Source organism: Hemicordylus capensis, chromosome 5, assembly GCF_027244095.1.
Source record: "Hemicordylus capensis ecotype Gifberg chromosome 5, rHemCap1.1.pri, whole genome shotgun sequence".
Taxonomy (NCBI): Eukaryota; Metazoa; Chordata; class Lepidosauria; order Squamata; family Cordylidae; genus Hemicordylus; species Hemicordylus capensis.
In genome coordinates, this window is record NC_069661.1 from 234,834,206 (window position 1) to 234,850,526 (window position 16,321).

The window sequence follows — 16,321 nt, forward strand, 5'->3', positions numbered from 1 at the left end:
ATCAGTTTTGCCAGCACTGATGAGGGTAGGTGGACACCTGCATCAGCCCTGGAACCATGTGGAGTGGCTGGAAAACAGCAGTAGGGGGAGGAGAAGGGGTGACAAGGGAGGGGCCCAGGCCCAGGGCTCTCCTCTTCAGGGCGGCAGGGGGGGGGGGCAGGGAGGCCCATGCTCTTAGAATACAGCTGTCCGAGTACAGTTGCGTCCCTGCTGAAGGTGTCCCACCTGCACGGCACAATCACGGCTCGCCTTTCAATGAGCGATTATAACTTGGTTGTCTATGAAGGCTTTCGAGGCAAGCATAAAGTGACACTAGGCTGCTGCTCAATGTTTTAGATACATATTTAATGACTTGAGGTTAAATTTAAAAACAAGGTCAGAATTTGCTTTAATTCTGTGGGTAATATTTCCCAGGCAACCAAAACTTTGCTGAGTGATTGTCATTAACACCCTCTTGTCAGCCTTTATCATGAAACTGTAGTAAAAGGAGAGAGAAATCCCACTGGTTTGGGGATCTGGCAATGTTATTTAGACTAAAGTTACTTTTATTATATTCAGATGTTGGCTCTGTTTATGATTAGAGCCCTGGAAAATGGGCTGTGTTAGTTTTTGCCTGAGCTGTTCAGCCAGACCAGGCGCCAGATCTGATCGTACTGCTGGCTAGGATTTTACTAACATTTTGGATAAATTGACTCCTCCTTCACTTAGGGCTGCAATGATTAATCGATTAATCAGTTAGATTAATTGTTATTAAAAGGCTCTGTACTTGACTTAAAAAAAAAGATATCCTTGATTAATTAGGCAATAGATTTTTTAAAAACACGAGGCTGTGCACAATAGCAGCCCTATCCAGGTTAGGGGAGCCATACCTGGGTAGGGCTGCTCGTGTGCAGCATCGGGCTCATGGCTGATCCCTGCAATTCCTCCCCCAAAAGGCTGGGCTTTTACTTGGGTTAGAGAGTGTGAATGCACCCTTCATCCCAGGCACGGGAGTTGTGTGTGTGCTCCGGCTGCACACAGCCCATGCATACACAGAGCCGGGTCCCTAGAGTGCTTAATTCCCATATTGGAATCCTCCCATGCTTGTTGCGCGGTGCATTGTGGGATTCCTGAAGGATGGGGAAATGCGTCCTGGCCTTCAGAAATCCATGCTGCTCCATGCAATGTGGATCGTGTGGGTGCATGGCGGTACACCAATGGAAGCAGCAATTGTTGCCTGGGGAGAAGGTCGGTCTATCCCTGTCTTCTGCCCGCCTGGTGGTGAGAACAACCTTTTTGGCTGGCATGCTTCAGAAAATTACTCAAAATAGCCCCACTGAAATTAAAAGAACAGGTTAGGCAATGCCTAACATTAGGTAATGCAGTATATCAAGTAAGACAGCATTTATAAAAATTGCACAGGCAAGCACCAGTTTAGGGCTGCAATCCAAAAGCCATTTATTAGAGAGTGAGGCTATTCCTACGATCAATGGAAAGCGGGCTAAAGGAGCTTAGCCCGCTTTCTGTTGATCATGGGCACCACTGGGCTTGCAGGCTAGCCCGCCTTAAACATCCTCCCCCTAAATGAGGTTAACGGAGCAAGTGCTCCATTAACCTCATTTAGTTGCTCATGTGTCGCCGTGGCATGCAGCGACACACAAGTAGACCCCTGGCCAAGAGGCTGCAAGCAGCCTCCTGAGCTCGGGGGTCTCTCCAGAATGCCCTGCACACTTGCATGGGGCATCTGAGGACTTCCAGGGGCCACGCGACCCCTGCCCCCCACATCTCCTGCCAGCTCCGTGACGGAGCCGGCAGTTGTGTGGGTGGCTGATCCAGCCACCCAGGCTCCACCGTCAATCGTCTGCTGGGAGAGCGGGCTAAGCCCACTCTCCCCGCAGACCTCATTGAGGCACTTCACAGCAATCGTGTAAAGTGCCTCAGAAAACTGTAATGGGGCTTATTTCTGAGTAAGCATGCATAGGGTTGCGCTGCACAAGAGGCATTTCCATTTTTACTACAACTACTATTTCTTATATACGGCTTTTCAAAAACAACACACATCTCAAAGCAATTTACAGAGGGAAAGAGTCATGAGGAGAAGATGCTTCCCTGTCCTGAAAGGGCTTACAGTCTAAAAAGAAATACAAGACAGACACCAGCAACAGCCACTGGATGGATTCTGTCTAGGGGCTGAACAGGGCCAATTGCTCTCCCCCTGCTTACAATAAAGAGAATCACCACCTTGAAAGGTACCTTTCTGCCTTTTTCTCTCAGCAGGAGGGAAGGGGTCTTCAGAGATTTTCCCAGTTGGGAAGCGACGCCGGGCCAGGAGGCAGGCTCGGCGTCGCACTGCGGCCTGCACTCTGTCCTCAGCGGGCAATCCGCCGCCGCCGCTCGGGCCGCGCTACAGCCCATCGCCACCACGCCAGCCACCAGCCAGCCACCGCCGCACTCGGCGGGCCGTGGGCGACCCGCTGCCACCGCCCGCCACCGCCAAATCGCCGCCGCACGCCACTGCTGGTGATCTGCCGCCTGGGGGGCGCCGCCGCGCCCTCACAGGTATGTGGGGGCGGGGGGGCGCCATTTCAGGGCCAGAGCTTGCCCTGGGCGCCGTTTCCCCCCGATAAGTCACTGTGCACTTGTGCAGTGCATTATGGGAGTTCTGGGGGTCGGGGCAACATGTCCCGGCCCATGACCCTCCATGCTGCTTGAGGGTCTGGGGGCGCAATCGTCTGGGGGTGCAATCTCTGCGCCCAGACCAACAGTGAGGATCATCTGTGGGGGAGGTAAGCTTTTGAGGCCTTCCTCCCCCTTTTGAGCTTTTGAGGCCTCCCTCCCCACTTCTCACAGACTGTGAGAAAGGAAAGAGCTCACACTGTCTTTTGGATTAGGCCAAACCTTCCAGTCTGCTTTTCGGGCTACTTTCTCTTCCTGTCCAAGAAAGTGGCAGGAAAATGGGTAGGGGAGAGAGTTCAATACCAGACCAGCTGGAATCTGCAGGGGAGATGGCCACGCACCTCGCTGCAGACATGGCCTCATGTCTAAAGCTAAAGGGATGGTCTGGCTTCTGGGATGCTGGAAGAATCTCCTACCTACCTACAGCTGCTTTTTCTGGGGTGGAGGAGTAAGTGAATGAAGTGGCTTCCTTAAACAACAGAGGCCTTTTAGAATGATTACTTTAGGCCAATTCACTCATTCAAGCGATAGGGCCATAATATACTATGACTGTCGTGTCTGAAACTGTTCTTTAGATTTCCGGTCTCGTGGATGGGGAGTGGGAAATATTTTTAGGAGAGTATAGTGCCCGATACCCCTTTGAGTCATCCCCTTTGAGTATGAAGGGTGGAGGGAGTCTACATTAGAAGGAGGATGCAGAAAAGGGAAGCAAAACTTGCCTCCCCTGCTCTACAGTTTTAAGCAGTTTTCTCTCTCACATCCAATATGTTCTCACACTGGAGAAAAACTGTTTAAAAGTAGCAGAACGCTGCAAGATAAAGTGGAGAAGGAGGTTTTGCTCCCCTCCCTTTATGTGCTTGTTTTGGTATAAAAAAGTACTTCTCTGCTTTAGATGTGTTGCTCTGAACAACACACAGCAGATGTATACCTGAAAACATCTCCCCAAGTCTCCACTGTGTATCCCCTGAGTGGTTGAAGCTGTGCATCTTCCTTTCACAGATTTATCACAGCAAACACTGGGACAGCAACAAGAAATGCAATTACCGCATGAAGCGGGTAGGTTCAAGTAGGTTTCTTTTTCAACCTCTCTCTCTTTTGGGAACACTTTGCATATTGGCTTGTATCAAACAGAACTGCTGCCTGTTGCAGAGGATTCTGGGATGTGTTCTAAGGCAGGGGTGGGCAAACCTAAGGCTCCTGGGAATAACTTTTTCCTTTCTTTTTCTTTTTTGCCAGAACCTTCGAAACTACCACAGAGGGGATTTTAACACCCAAACTGCTGAATCCCAGAATTTTGCTGCAGAATCGGAGGCGAGCAAGAGAGCCTGCTTTGTGGGGGAAGAAACTGGGGGAAAATTAATGGGAGAGATAGTAAAAGCAACTTTGAGCCCACAAAGGAAGTGAGATTAAGAATGGCACAGCCAAGCCCTACTCAGTCAGCCAATCAGATTTGCTGTATTGGATGGAATGGAAAGGGAGGGAGAAACAAAACCAAACACTTGGAAAACTACTTCAGGAGGCTTTACATACAGGGCTTCTGCCCCAAATCGCCTTCAGAAGAGAGTGTGTGCGTTCACACACCGGCCAAACTTACCCCAAAGTCCCTTTGAGATTCCTGGACCCACTCCACACACAAATCGGGCTTTGTCTTGTGAATTCTAGCTTATCTCTATGTATTTCCGGATTTTAAAAATGCTGGTTTTAAGCTACTTTTTCTGAAAACACCGGAGCAATAGAGAGAGGCACTGATGTAGAATCATTAGCATGATAAGAGTGATGCTCTCTTTAAAAATGCAGATATCGCTTTTTAGGAAGCTCTACCCCATCCCCTTCCATTGGCTAGAAGGAAAACACGGAGCGTGCCATGTGACCTTGTTTCAAAACAAAATCCGAGAGCAGAGGGGAGGGGCTGCTTCCTTTAATGCCGCGAGTGCAGTTCGAAGTGGCTTCACTCAACATTTACCCCGAAGCATGAAGCCATGTGTGAATAACTCCCAGGTAAGCTACCTGGGAGCTACTGAATGCCTGCCCCTATTCTAAGGTGCACACTGCCGGGCTCCGTCCTCCAGGCCCATTTTGTCCTTCTTCAGGAATTGTGACTTTGCTTTAAAATGCACCCCAAACTCCCCTGTGGCTACTACACACTGCTGAAGTTTGGTAGCGGTGGACAAATTGTCTTTCAGAAAAGCTTGCCCACTAAAATGCTCCCCGGAAACTTCGAAACTACTGAAGCAGAGGATAACCTCGTGTGGGGAGGGAAGTTGTAGTTAGCCAGATAAAATAATAGCTGCACTGAGAAACTCATGAACAGAAAATATAGCTTTCATTGTAGGCATGTGCTATGGCAGTGGGGCTTAATTACAAAGATGACTTACTTTAAAGATCTAGGAAGGATCCCATTTTCAGAGAGGCTTTTTTTTAATTATAAAGGACATACCCTACATATTGTCTGTCTAATTAGTGAAGAGAAATTTGAGGACACACAAGAGTCTCTTGGCAGGCTGTTAGGTGAGTGTGCCTTGTGTGTCTTGTGTATAAATGGAGTACTGGCAGTGGCAAGCAAAAGAGGAAGCTGGCTTGGCTTTTTTCTGATGCTCCACCTGGTTTTTGATTTACAATTGAATTGGAAATTAAGTGTCTCCCTGGCTCACCACCCGCCCCCAGCCCATCTATCCACTCACCCTTACCATATCAGATGCCCTGCTTTAGTTTCTCTATGCATTGAGTCCTCCATCAATATGCATAAGCAGCCTGGAGTCAGAACGTGTGCCAATAAATAGAGGCAGCGGGATGGCTCTGAATCAAAGCTGCTGTTGGCTACAGTGCCAACTCTTTTGGCACACACTAGGTTGCCCTTGGGAATGTGGCAGGAAATTTTGTTTCTATTGGAATAGCTAGTGGCAGCCTTAGGCTAGGTGAAGTTTGTGGGATGCTGGTGTCCGGAGATATTAGACCAAGAGAGGAGAATTTATGAGCTGGAGATCAACCAACCAACCAACATGTGCACTATCTACATCACAGCAGAATCCAGTTAGGAGGGATGTTGCTGTGTGTATGTATAGCATGGCTACATGGTCGAGTATCTGCTTTGCATGCAGAAGGTCCCAGGTTCAATTCCTGGCTTCTCTGGGAAATAGTCTGAAAGCCTGGAGAGCCGCTGCTAGTTGGTGACGCGCAGATGTGCAGTGCAACATGAATGGTTGCAGAGCCACTTGCCCAGCTGTGAAGCTCTAAGAAATATGTCTGTACGGCTGCAGAGCTGGGTGTTCCATTCCTAAGTATTACGCAATCACCGTTGCAATACTACTTCCATTGGGAATAACAAAAGTAGGTTTGCAACTGCGATTTGCTTGAGAACCATTCATGTCTGGGAGGGGTCCCCAAAATAGTGGAGCAGGAACAGGTGCTAGGTCACAATTTTGAGATCACCTGCACCAGCTGACCTCCCCTGCTTCTGCTCACCATTTTGTGGGCAGTAAGAGTAAAGATGAGAAAGGAGTTCCCAAATAAAGGTAACAGCCACAAAAACTGAGCTTTTATGGCCGCAGTATGCTTTTCCGGCATGCAAAAGGGTGAATATACACACTTCCTCATTGAGTAAAACTCCTTGTCTGGAAAACCTCTATAAATGCTAGATAAGAGTATTTACTGTAATGGCACCAATCACCTACAAGAAGTAGGAAGGCGAAATGGGTGCCAAATTCAGTCCAGGTATCTCCTGCCCAACCCAGACTGATTAATAGCTGATCAGGACTGATGATCTATTGGGTGGAGCACTGAGGTGCTCTACCTGTACAGGCATTTGGATTTCTGCAGTGTTCCTTGTTCCTGAAATTTGAGCCCTGAAATGCACATATTATCATATGTAAAACTGCAGCAAGTGCAAGAGTTAAAACAAAAACTGCCCTCAATTCACCTTTCTTTTAATTTTTTAAAAATGTTTATGTGTCTGCTGTTTTGAATCAGGGTGTATTACATCATCACAAACTACGTGATTTTAGCATCCCTATATGTCCCTACAGCTGAAGCAAATTTGGTTCAAATCTGTTAGTCCACAAGTTAGCCCACTTGCACCTCAAATTGTTCATGCGTCTGCCATCCTGGATTGGGGTAGATGACATCATCACAAACTATACCATTGATTTTTCCCCATGTGCCCCTACAGCTGTAGCAAATTTGGTTCAAATTGGTTAGGTGGTTCACAAGTTAGCCCACTTACGCCTCAAAGGTTTATGTGCCCGCCATTTTGAATCGGGGTGGATGACATCATCACAGACTACACCACTGAGGTGTCCCAATGTGTCCCTACAACAATACCCGATTTGGTTCATACTAGTCCAGACATTGCAAAGTTGATGGGACACACACACGGACACACAAAATGCCGGGTGATCTTATAAGCCTGTTGGAAAGTAGGCTAAAAAACTGAATGAAGTTTGAGATATTAATAGCTGCAATAGTACAAAACACACACAGAGCATTCTCCGTTCTATACACACTTACTTGGGAGAAAATTGAAACCAATGGTACTTACTTCTAATTAGGTTGCACTATAAACCTAAAAACCTTAAACACAACAATACACAGGTAGGCAGTGATTTGCATCAAAAGCAAGCTATCTCAACTGCCCTGTAGAGATCCCCTCCTGACAAAAAACAAAGGCAACATTCCTCAGGGGGGTTACTTTTTGTGTGAACCTCTCTCCGCCACCTCCTGTGTTTCACCTGCCTTTCTCTAAGTCCAGTGGTTGAACAGAATAGTGGTACATGCTGTGCTCCTTACCTCTACTTCTACAAGGGCTGGAGCTTAGCTTTTTAATTTTATTTTATGAAAGTTGGTAATCGGGGCAAGTTAATGGACTAATCAGGCACCTGGGAACATGCTTAAAATCCAGTAAACATCTAGAAATCCGGGGGCGATGGCAACCTACATTAAACTTTTCATTCGTGGTCTTAGTTAACCATTTTCTAAAACACTCTCCCTCTAATTCATTATTACTGTTGATGAAAAGTGTAGCCTTTAAGAAGTGCAAGAACCCTCACTTTCCATTATTACAATTTTTATAAATCTGAAACCCTTTCCCTGGGGTAAGGCACCACTGCATTGTCATCTTGAAACAGTTTTCTCTCATATTTAAACCAACTGAGCCCTTAGAAGAAGAAAAGAAAGTGCCAAAAAACATCAGGCACCACATTGTAAATTTTTACGCCATCTTGACATACAAGGTTTATATCCATTCACATCACAATCCAATCAGTTTTATGAAATAATACATTGTTTTCATTTTCTTATGTGGAAAACCCACCTTTTCCATCACAATATTCGCCAGTTTTATCACAGCAGCGGAAAAATTGCACAATATGGACTAATACAAAGGATATAGGCTTTAAAGTGTGTGTGTGTGTGTGTGTGTGTGTGTGTGTATCATTTTAAAGTGGCTGACATGATGAAATTCACATTAAGCAATGCCTACATGGTCCTTTGAATTTCACTGAGACTGCTTTGAGTAATTTTCCTCATCATGTCAGCCTGTAGCTTTCGTTCAAATATTGGCAGAAGACTCCCAGTAAAGAAAATCTTGAGGATGAATTAGTTCATATTAGTTCAGTCAGGAGAGAGCCTAAAACATTGTGGTGGAGCTCTTTCCCTCCACCACACAGTCTCCAGTGTGAACTGGGGCTTTGTGTAGATGCCTGATGCAGAAGCTCGTTTCACATGTTGAGGGGAAAGCAATCATATTAACAAGGGGCATCCACTCAGTTGTGGATGAGTGGTGGAAAGCACACTGGAGAGACCACACTGGAGCCTGTCTGAATGGTGGAGGGGTCTTGTGCCTCTTCTTCACCAATTATTTCAGCATCACTGTCAGCTGCATGAATGAACCACAGGCAAGGGTACTCCTTTAGTTATGTACAGTGAAGGGAGTCACACCATAGTTTCAACAGACATTCAATTCCAAACTTATCCTACGTTTACTGCACTCTTGCAAAATTGCCTCAAGTGGATGGAATATGTGGGAAAGTAGGTTAGGATATGCTGCTAAAAGAAATTGTATATAAGTTAATGCAAATCAGAAACAAAATGAGGAGACACAGATGGATTTTTAGATCACATTACCTTTCAGAGAAGATATCTGCCTTGCAAGCATCTTCATTTTTAGGTCACTTGCTACGTCTTTGCCAAGCTTTGCAGGTATCAAGTCCCCCAGCTACAGGCTTGCTGTAAAAAAGAGAAAGTGGGCCAGTTCAGACATTACATGAAGCTTCCGTTAAAGCTGGGAACTGTTCAGTGTCTCTCTGAGCTGTGGGTGGGTGTGCTCCCAGCCCCCCAGCCCCCTCTCAGAAGTGTCCACTTCCTATCTAGGTAAGATAAACCAAGTTTGATCATGATGTCCAAACCCTCCAATCTTGGTTGATTATAGCTTACTTACTTCAAGTATGCCAAGATCTGTAACTTACTTCACAAGTTGGAAACAGACATCAGTTTATTTACATGGAGTAGGCTAGCACAAATCAAGATCAGTTGGTTTGGATGTCATGACCAGTCTTGGTTTATTTAACCCAGATAGAAAGTGGACGCTCACACAGGGATAGGAGGGGGAACGCATACACCCAAAGCTCAGAGAGATCGCCCAGAACACAGCTTTAACCAACATTTTCCATGTAATGTCTGAACCAACCCAGTGAATCAAAGAATGCAATTCGATGCATCCTTACTTGGATGTTAAGTTCTACTGAACTCAGAGAAGGTTATTTCTGACTAAAAAAATATTATGTATCCTGCCTTTCTTCCATGCTGACATACATGTGGTGACATACATGTGGTTCCCATACAATCCCCTATCCAAGTATTGGCCAGACCCAGATCTGCTTAGCTTCAGGAAGATTGCTGCCTTCAGCCCAGACTCTAAAATTTCTAAACAAGCAGAGGATGGAGCTGGTAATCTTTTAAGGGCTAAACTAGAAGTTACATTAAATGTGTAGCTGCTGACAACAAAGGCAGCCATTCCTCTAATTCCCTTTAACCTCTCTGTAGTGTCTAGTATAGCTTGCCTCTCAAACATGGGTCCTCAGATGTTGTTGTACTACAACTCCCATCATCCCCAGGCAAGTTTGAGAACCTCTGGCTTACCTCATGTTGTGGGGTGTCACAACTGACAGCATTGGACAACGATGTGGGATGGGGACTGGGGAAAGCAAGTAACATTTGATTTTGGCCTAAGTTCCATAAGAATATGTGTGGTAAGTTTTTCCTGTCTTGACATGTAATCGACCGCAGCCTAGTCCAAGATCTCCCAGGAGTGCTGCAAACATTTCCACAGATCGCATTTATGTTTAGACTACATTGTAAAAACCAGGTGGATTTCATGTTGTGTTGGCAAGTGTCCAGCACAGCTGAGAAGGCCTCTGGTGTATTCAAGTTTGTCATGGGGGCTGGGGAACAGGAGAATTGAGGCCTGCTCCTCCAATACACAGGAAGTCCATTTTCCCTCCTTCAGGTTTGCTGTGCTTCATAAACTTTCGTTTATGAAATTAACACTGAAGTATTGCAAAGGGACTTCAAACATCATCCAGTCCAATCTACGGAGTGAGGCAGTAAATCCCATAACTGCTCTGGTCTACAAATGCCACAGAATGTGGTGGTAAAGCCCTGAGGTGGTCGAATGCCTTGTTGCAGGTTTGAACACTCCCTACATAAAATTCATAAATCCAAACCCTGGACTATGTACTGAAAGCTCACATTATGCCCAATAATTATGTAATAACTTCTTAGAGCACTGCAAAGTATGGAGACTGACAGTTTAATGGATACAGTCCATAAAGTAAGTTGCATATATTTTTCCTCTTCTTTTAAGGATGATGACTGTCTTTGTAGAGTATTGGCATGAAAGACCATGATTTTTCTAATAGATCTGTTTTAAAGCAATAAATATATTAAAGACCCCTCTAAGTATAAACTAACCCAGTGGACAGAGCCAGAACCTTTCTCCCTGATGTTTATAGGTGCTTAGAGTCTCTTTATGTGGGAGAGCATTAAAAAATGTGACGCACATTCCTCTGGTCTGAAGTGGTACACAGTGCACGACTCACCTCAGGGCTTTACCACTTTATTCTGCTGTTTATTTAGATGAGGCCTACATGGCTGACAGATGTGTTGTGGTATGCGCCACTCTAGGCAAGAGCCTCCCTTCTTCATCACAATTAGGAGACGCATATACGCACACGCACACTAATGGATAAAGGCTTTATGATTTTAAAAGCTGCACAGCAGGCAGAAAGCAACAGATGATGAATCTTTTGCCCGTCATTACATTTCCATGCTGGGAAATGATTAGCTGTTTAATTTCTGCATGTCGTGTTAAAAGGCACACATATATTGTCCATTGAAAAGCGGCAGCTCTTCCTGAGGTCTATCTAATGCTTCCAGGAGATAAGATCCCCTAATATGTTTGAAAGCTTAAAAGCAGATAAGAGTGGAGTCCAAAGTGCTTGGAGTAACAGTACTGGAAAAGGGGTGTTTAATTCTTTCCCTCATCCTGTTTTCCCAATGGAACCCCACCCCCCAAAACAACAACAAACAACAACAACAACAAACTGGTAATATCTTTCCTCAGTGAGGAAAAACAGACTGTCATACAGAGCAAGGATCCACCAGTGCAGTGAGACAGCAGCCTAACAGAATTTCCTAGCTGCACTGATTCTGTGGTGAAGTGGCCATTTTTGACACCCTCTCCTTTCCCAGGAAACCTTCTGTGGCACATAAAAATATGTCTCTGAGGGCTGTGCAACTCTCAGGGACATATTTTCAGATGGCACAGAATGATGTCATATATCAGCCAGTGCCTGTCTTTTCCTCAGTGGAGTGATTAGGAGCTCCAGGAGGTGTTTTTATGTGGGAAGGCAGGCTGAGGGGAAAAGGTTAAATGCTCCTTCCATCAACACCGCTGCTCCTTGTCCTGAGCCAGTTCAGCTTCTTCCCCACAAAACCTTTTAAGTTTTTGAAAACATATTGGACCGGTTTCATTGCCAACTGCTGGCCCACATACAATCAGCATGCGTGTGTGTGCTGAGAGACCTCTCCCTCCTTGTGTGTGGAGGGTGGTTAAATAGAACAATTTCTCTATTCAAAGCCCAAATATTAGTTTAAACTCATGGTCACAGTGTGTGTGTATCGTTATTGCATTTGGGCAGCCAGTCGATGAAGTATCATCTGAATTGACTCATTGTGGATCTCTTGCAATTTGGCCAAGAGTATAAGGTGAACAATCAGCAAATTGTTGGCACCTTATGAGGCGCATGAGTTAATTAACAGCATTTTTTCTAATATGTAATATGCAATACATTGAATTAAATGAGAAGAGGAGTAACTTTTTTTTAAACTGACCCTATCCCTGTTTAGAAGGACGGGGTCACACACACAAATTTAGCTGGGGAAGCTTTTCCAATGGGAAAAATGGTGGGGAAAGCTTCAGCTATTATATATCTGTGAGTCATCATGCTGTTACCAAAAGCACAAGAACAAGGCCAGGAAAAAAATATGTAGCAACTCCTATTTCCATTTAATACAATGTGATTGTACATTAAATTGTACATTAAATAATATGCATTAATGTGCCAAATTTTTAAAGAAAATGTGTACAGTGCTTAAATAAACAGGAGGGAAGAGAAATCTCAAATCTTTTGCTAGAAATCCATGCCCTAAACTTTATGTAGTCATGATAATTCATTCATAGTAACACATTAAAATCTAATAATGTTTTGCTTCCCCAAGAATGGTTGTTTTGTTTGTCAGTCAAAATGCTACATTACTAAGTAGAAGTTCCACTTAATTATTTTGTGGTTGACTTAATTCAAGCACTGCTCTTTGTTGCTTGCAGCTAAAATTCTTATTTTGCCCCCTTGGTAGCTATTTTTCAGCTCCTAAAAATATTGTTTGCAAACAAAGGCAGCTGAGGGGAGTGAATGGCAGCTGTGTGAGAGTGAAACATTTATAGCAGCTGCCTTTAAAATCAAGTCAAAACCATTCCACTTAAGGTTTTAACAGCACTTGTAAGAAATCGAGCACTAAAAAACCTGGAGTCATTAATGGTGGACCAGTTTACCACATGGTCATAGTTACTCCTTCTCTGTTCACTTTCTACCACTGCAGTGTCTCTGCTAGAAACCAGCATAAAAAGTATAAAGCAAAGCTTTGCTGTGGTTGAATATGAACAGCGGCCTCCTCTAATATTGTTTTCATAGGATGCAATATTAATACCACAGTTCACAAGGGACAGCAAAATAGCATTAAATTCTGTGGTGCCTTTTATAAGGACTCCCAATGCATGCTTCTTGTGGTTTCATGTAATCTCAGTTCACACATTTGTCAAATTGTTGTTTCCCACCTAGTAAATCTAATGAGAACTCTGGATTTGTTTTACTAACCCCATGCAGCTTATCACTACCTGATAAAATTGCTACCCGATGCTGCCTAATGCTAGACAAAAAATGCCTTGTTTGAGATGGTGGTGAGTTGGGGTTTTTGTTTTATTTTGTTCTTTTGGCTTTTTTAAACAGAACATATGAAACTGCTTTATGTGGAACCATAGACAATACCAAGGACTACCTTCTTCCCTTTGAACCTGCCTGAGCCTTAAGATTGGCTTTGGAGGCCTGCTCTGCATCCTGTCACCATTAGAGATACAGAGGACAGGTATGAAGAATATGATGCTAAAACTGTGGAATGCCCTTCCTGGGGAGAATAGCCAGGCTCCCTCTCTGTCCATGTTCAGACAAGTTCTAAAAACCTTAATACCTCCTGTTTTGCTCCTTTGTGAAATATTTAACTAGTAGTTCTTAGTGGCCAACATGATGTGCAGTAGCTTGTTTGCCTAAGAAAGGTTATGGGTATGCAGGAAACCTCTGGAGTCCCTGTGGTGATGACCCGATTCATAACTGATGGACACAGAAGGGGAGGAGGGTATTTTAGTTTTCTCTCTCTCTCCCAAAGCCCTTTCTGCTTTCATAAATATGTTCCTGAAGGTCATACAGTGGTGGGGCTCATGGCGAAGAAGATGTTCGCTTAAATACCCATGGCCTAAGCTGTTTAGGGCTTTATAGGTAACTAGTATGTTTAAGCCCGTTATAATAATGGGTGCTAGCCTTTTTTTTACCCCCCCTTTTTTAACCTGTCTGTCTGTTTCTTTCTCTATCTGTCTCTCTATTTTTTTGTGTGTGTGTTCTCCTGTTTCTTTTGTTTCTCCCTCTTCACTTCATTTTTTTGTTTTGTTTTGCTTTTTCTTCTCTCTTGTGTCAAATTCTTGAGGTTATTTTTTTGTTTATTTTTTTTTCTTTATTTCCCCCTCCTCCCTCTGTCCTCCCGCCGCCCGCTCACCCGCCCTCCCAGCTTCCCAAAATCTCCTTCCCCGCTCCCCCCACATGATTAAGGGCCAACTGGCCCATGAGAAGGCCGCCGCCCCCGCCTATCGCCCACCCGCCCACCCAGTTGCCCGAGCCCACCTTTCTCGCTTCAGCCCGCGGCAGTCGGACAGAGGATAAGCATAATTCGCAAAGTGGAAGTGAGGAGCTCGCGAACAGAGCTCCTCTCTGTGCTAATCTGCTGCCCATACTGTTGAAATGGACGCGGTCCATAGCGGCAGTTTGGGCAGAGCTTAGCACAGAGAGGAGCTCTGTTCGTGAGCTCCTCATTTCTTCTTTGCGAATTATGCTTTTTCTTCGCCCGACTGTCGCGGGTTGGAGCGGGTAAGGTGGGCTCGGGCCGCTGGGTGGGCGGGTGGGCGATAGGCGGGGGCGGCGGCCTTCTCATGGGCCATTTTGGCCCTTAATCATGGGGGGGAGCGGGGAAGGAGATTATGGGAAGCTGGAGGGGTGGGTGGGTGAGCGGGCGGTGGCGGCAGCCGCGGTGGGGTACATTTGTGCCAGGGCAAGGGCAATTTGGGGCCTGGCCAAGGGATCTTTTGTTTTCTTGTTGTCCATGCTTGGCGGCGCGACCAGGCCTCGGCGGCGGCTTCGCCACCACCTCAGCCAGAATGGGGACCCTGCCGCCGCCGCCGCCATGCTCCATGCCCCGGCCAGTCTTCCCGGTCTTCCATGCCACGGCCGGTCTTCTCCTTGGCGGCGCCTCCAGGCCTCGGCTGGCTTCCCCTGCCGCCTCTTCCCCCCTCAATCACCAGCCGAGCGGTATCTGGAGGCGCTGCTGCCGGCCTCCGCGGCCGGGCCGGGCCCTTCGCGGTCGGCTCTGTGCTGCTGGCCGCTGCCGGCCTCCGTTGGCCTCTGCTCCGTCCCCTGTCTTCCCGGCTTGGGCTCCGTCCCTTTTGGCCGAGGTGGCGGCTCTGCCGCCGCCTCGGCCAGTTCCTCCCGCCGCCACTTCTCCGGCTTGTTTGGGGCGGCCGCTTGTGGCCGCCCAAGATGGCCGCTGGGTGCTGGCGGTCGTGTCTCCCTTGCTCTGTTCTGGGCATGCGCGAAGCACATGCCCAGAACAGCCCAGGGAGGCACGAACACACGCCTTGGTGTCCGTCCACGGATGGACACCAAGGCTTTTATTAGAGAGGATGACCAGCAGCTTGTATTTTGCCAGGAAACTTATTGGTAGCCAGTACAATTCCTTCAACACAGTAGTAATATGGTCTCTCCTAGATGACCAAGAGACCAAACTGGCTGCCGTGTTCTGAACCAAATGCAGTTTCTGGACTACGTACAAAGGCAGCCCCACATAGAGCACATTGCATTAATCCAACCTAGAGGTTACCAGCAGATGTACCACTGTTTTGAGGTCGTTCATCTCAAGAAACCGACGCAGCTGGCATATCAACCAAAACTGATTAAAAGCACCTCTGACCACCGCCTCAACCTGGGACACCAGGGAGAGGTTCAGATCCAGAAGCACCACGAGACTGCATACATATTCCTTCCGGGGGAGCCAACAACATGTGCTTAGATATTAGGCAGGCCAGCTTTGGTTTTTATGTTTTTCTCAAGTATTTATTGCAATACTGGCATACTCTTTGGCCATTGTTATGAATTCAGGAGAAGTTCCTCCTTCTAAATGCAAACGGTAAAAGCTTAATAGAAGTCAGTGGGATATTTTCACATTCCTTTGAAGTCTTAGAAGAGACTATTGGCTTTGGGTTTAAAGGTATTTGAACAATGCTTCCCACATTATATGTGGCAACTTAGTACATGGCAGTGAAGACCCCCAGCTCTTCTTTGGTCTATATTTACCTAAAGGAGTCATGCCAGTGGGGCTTGTCTACCGGGTCAAGAGCATTGCCTTTCAGCAAGCAAAGTTGCCCCTTTCACTGAAAGCACGAGCAATGGCTTTGCTCTTTTTATTATGAGTAAAACATACTGCAAGGGAAATACACCATTTTATAGTCAGTTGCATAGTTTTAGTGATAGTAAGAAAGACTGTGTAATTTTTGCAAGAGTAATAAGAAGGGGGCCTAACAATACACTTTAAGTAAGAGTGCGTGGTGAGAATTAAATGTACTGTGAAAAGCAGACCTGAAACAACCATTAATCTTCCAGTAAAGAGCCAGATAGGTACATAGATCACACACATACAATTGAGTATCCAATTCTTCTTTATTAGGCAGGGGTCGACACATATAATTTTGTGCTCTCTCCGTGCATTTGAGTTGTCAGATTCTGGCAAGAGATGCCGAATG

General features: G+C 45.9%; 1 long non-coding RNA gene across 3 annotated transcripts; it reads right to left on the bottom strand.

The window, feature by feature from the left end:
- Window positions 1–7,858: 7,858 nt before the first annotated feature.
- LOC128328497 (uncharacterized) lies at window positions 7,859–11,194 on the bottom strand. 3 transcript variants are annotated; one of them, XR_008309253.1, is made up of 3 exons: window positions 10,746–11,194; window positions 8,773–8,874; window positions 7,859–8,524 (listed from the first exon to the last, which is right to left on the bottom strand). It is a non-coding gene; the product is annotated as an uncharacterized LOC128328497 (long non-coding RNA). The 3 variants fall into 3 exon arrangements; XR_008309254.1 differs by lacking the exon at window positions 10,746–11,194 and adding an exon at window positions 10,618–10,741; XR_008309252.1 differs by lacking the exon at window positions 10,746–11,194 and adding an exon at window positions 9,787–10,355.
- Window positions 11,195–16,321: the final 5,127 nt, after the last annotated feature.